The sequence below is a fragment of the Pongo abelii genome, chromosome 14, assembly GCF_028885655.2.
Source record: "Pongo abelii isolate AG06213 chromosome 14, NHGRI_mPonAbe1-v2.0_pri, whole genome shotgun sequence".
Lineage (NCBI taxonomy): Eukaryota > Metazoa > Chordata > Mammalia > Primates > Hominidae > Pongo > Pongo abelii.
Genome location: NC_071999.2, coordinates 41,306,066 through 41,310,323, shown reverse-complemented (window position 1 = coordinate 41,310,323; position 4,258 = coordinate 41,306,066).

Below are 4,258 nucleotides of genomic sequence, written 5' to 3'. Positions count from 1 at the left end.
CAGTTTTCACCGCTTCTCATTCCCTACTCCACTTGTGCAAATCTTTGCTCATTTGTAATGTAGTGACAGTATTACAAAATGCTGTGTAAGTATTCTCTCATTTATTTGTCTGATTTTGCCTGTGTCCTTGGGGACTCGTCTTGAATCTAGGTGGCTTACCAATATATTTTCCTAAAGGAATGCAGTTATTATTAGAAGTATTTTGGTATCTGGTTTTAAATCCCACTCCACCACTCTGTTATACATATAATAGCAAATAAGATAGCCAACCCATTAGCCTATTTATAACATAATATAAAAGTACAATTTAGCTAGTACAAAGTCAAATTAGGTTAGTAAGAAATGTTAAAGAAACTGTTTTCCATTTTTAATCAATAAATTGCCCATCATCCACTATATTTGGTCTGTAAGAGGAAAGTTATACTTTACTAAAAACATCACAATTATTGATCTTTTGTCAAATGCATGCTTTTCATATAATGTAGAGTTCAAGAAAGAAAAATGTAATGAGATCACAGGTCGGAAACCTTACCTCATGTACAACTTTTAGAACATTATTAAAACATTAACCCTCAACATAACATACTCACAAGGAGTTTCAGTCTACACCGAGTCATCCCACTGATTTCAACATGAGCTTGGAGCAATTTGGTTGTATCATTAGTGATAACCTAAGTTCACTTCATGAGATGGATACCCTGACATCTAACTCAATTCATGGCTAAAGTAATTTGGACATTTCTCATTTTAATGATATTCATCATTATGTGATATACTCTCTGGGTTTTCTAATACCCACTGACAATATTATATAATAGATGAAAAGAAAAAATACTATATTTTCAGCATGTGAATAAAAGAAATGACAACCTGAATGAAATTGAATCTAGCATAATTTATGATGAAACTTTTAGCACATTCATCTAACTAAACTACAGGCTTCTACACAAAAGTCTTTGGCATAATCACCCAGGATTTGTAAGTATAATGGATATTGCATGCCTAAAACCCAAATATGCATATATTATTCCTAAAGTCCATTAACAAGTAGATTTTTCTTCTGAGAACATTTATGTTATTAAAATAATGCCATGTATAATACTACTGTTTTATTAATGGCACTGTGACAGGGTTACAATAGTATTCATATTTACCATTTTTTGTACAGTGAAATAAATTCTTTGCCAAGAGAAAACAACATCAATCTTAAGGAAGACAATTAGACTTTAAAAAACAATCAGATTTGCTTAGAACCAAATTGCTCTTTGCTAATCATTAAAGAATGTCAGCAAGAAGAGAAGAAATTCATATATTACTACCAATATTTATTGAGTGCAAACTTTTTTTTTTTCAAAATTAGAGATGAGGGCTTGCTTTGTTGCCCAGGGTGGTCTTGAACTCCTGGTCTCAAGTGATCCTTCTGCCTCAGCCTCCTAAACTACTGGGATTACAGGTGTGAGCTGCTGCACCCGGCTTGAGTGCCAACTTTAAATGAGTTACTTCAGTTAATTTAGGTAACCACCCTATGAGGCAGATTCTATTATCACATCCCCATATTACAGATGAGAAAACAGGCTCAGAGTGTTTAAGTGGCAACAACTGTGAGATGAAGGCGGCTTCAAACTCAGGTTCTTGGATTCTAGAACTAATGGTCCCAGACTCTCTGCTACAAGTATGTGATGTAAAAATATTTGACCGGGGTATGTATACCACTGGAGGTATGCAGAAAATTTACAGGGATATAAGATAAGATAATCAATATCCAGATTTTAATTTCTTATGTGCTATTTCCTAGTATCTTTTTTCCTACTCCTCCTTTCACATTAAAACTTCTCCCACTTTATGCAAGAAATACACCGCCCTCAGCTCCCTAAATCTTACTCTGGTGCATTACCCAGGGGTAAAAGCCCCAAAAGTGCCACGATTTCAAAATATTGTTCTCTTCTATAATGGTATGATAGTAATTTTCATTTAAAGACCTCAGCCACAATTATTCACTAGTTTTAGAGAATTATTTTTTAGAAGGATCTGGTGAGAAAAAAAGATAGGGGAGAAAAGTTAGAAGTTAAGTGATAGCAGCTGGTCTTCAGCCAATTATTCCTAGCCTGAGATGGCCAGGTGGAAATGACCAAATCAAATCTCCTTGTAAACATGCAAGGTATATTCTGGTGGAAAGAGAATGGGGAGTACTTGTCTATGAAATGCTTTTTAGCAGGGTACACCTGGTCTGTCTAGATGGCCTAAGGTAAATAAACCTGGAATTGATTGATATATTAATACATGGAATGGCCCAGTGGAAAATGTCAGTGTCCACCATATAATTATTTCAGTATAAAACGGAGATAGTTCCTGACTGAAAGAGCTCCATCTGTGTAAGTGTTCACTGGCATAGCTTACTCAGAGACCTCACCCGCGGGATCTAAGCCAGAATGTGTTCTAAGGAATTCGGGGAAGCCCTGGGGACCTGGGTTAGTGGTTTTGGATACTGCCATTATTTTCTTGTGACTGGGTAAAAGAAAGCTCTGAATCTTGTCAGTCTGATTTGACAATCCAAGCCTTGTTTTACCTCAATAAGATATATTAAATGTTAAAAATGGCTTTTTACATGTTTCCAAATATACGCAATTATTTTCTGCTAATCTCAAGCACCCCTTTGGCCTAAGCAGATCCAAGTTTTGTGATGCTTGCAGCTTTCACAGTTTGAATGGCCTTCTGTAGGAAAAGAATAAAAGTGAATCAAAAAATTACTAATTTAAAAAAGCTGACGAATACTACAGATACCACAAAATCCAGAAAAATAACATCATTCTGTTATTCAGGTGCTCGGCACAGCCCATAATACTTTTCCCCACCTTTCTTGGCTCTATGCTGATTGCTTCTTCATATGAAAACGATTTTGCAACATATTCCACAGAGATAACAGATAATTCAGTTTTTCCTCTAGCATAGTTTTTCAAGATTAGCTTTTTAATATAATTTAGGAAAGCTTAGTTCAGCTTCATAATTCAGTATTAAGAATGTCACAGAATTTCACAATTATTGAATTTGGAAGGACCACTAATACAGGTTTTGACCAGGTACTGATGAGCAAACCAAATCCTTTGCTTACACTTTTCTACAGATGAGCTTCTGGCCCTGTTCACTTTACTTGTTTCTTCTACCACATCCTTCTGGTATTGGGCACTGTAGGACCCAAACAGAAAGCAATATGATGCCTGGCTAGTGTCTTTCTGTTTGGATGCCAGGTAATTCTGCAGTCAGTAGTACGAATATTCCTAGAAGTCAGCACTAGACCACTATGGCTAGCAGTAACTTAACCATACATGGAAGCTTCTGTGAACATAAACGTACCTCATAAAACAAAAATTAACCATACTGACTTACTGCAGTTTTTTGTTTGTTTGTTTGTCTGAGATAGAGTTTTCCTCTTGTTGCCTAGGCTGGAGTCAATGGCACAATCTCGGCTCCCCGTGACTTCCACCTCCCAGGTTCAAGTGAGTCTCCTGCCTCAGCCTCCCGGGTAGCTGGGATTACAGGCATGCGCCACCACGCCAAGCTAATTTTGTATTTTTAGTAGAGACTGGGTTTCTCCATGTTGGTCGGGCTGGTCTCGAACACCCGACCTCAGGTGATCTGCCTGCCTCGGCCTCCCAAAGTGCTGGGATTACAGGTGTGAGCCACCATGCCTGGCCTGCAGCTTTGTAGTAAGTTTTGAAATTGGAATGTGTCAGTCCTCCAACTTCATTCTTCTTTTTCAAGATCTGTGTGTGTGTGCGCATGTGGCTATTCTGGGTCCTTGTATTTCCCTAGATTGTATGAATTTTAGGATCAGCTTGCAAAATTCTGCAAAAAAGTCATTTGGGATTTTGACACGGATTGTGTTGCATCTGGAGGTCCATTTGAGAAGTACTGCCTTCTTCCCAATATTAAGTCCTTCAATCCTTTAACATGGGATGTCTTCCCATTTATTTAGGTCTTTAAGTTCTTTCAGCAATGTTGTATGGTCTTCAGCATACAAGTCTTGCACTTATTACATTTATTTCTAAGTATTTTATTCTTCTTGATAATATTATGAATGGAATTAATTTCATTTTTGAAATGTTCATTGCCAGTGTATAGAAATACTATTGATTTCTGTACGTTGACCTGTTGTCCTGAAACCTTGATGAACTCATTTATTAGTTCTAACAGTGTTGTAGTAAATTCTTTAGGGTTTTCTATATATAACAATTTTGTATATAGAAATTCTACATGTTTT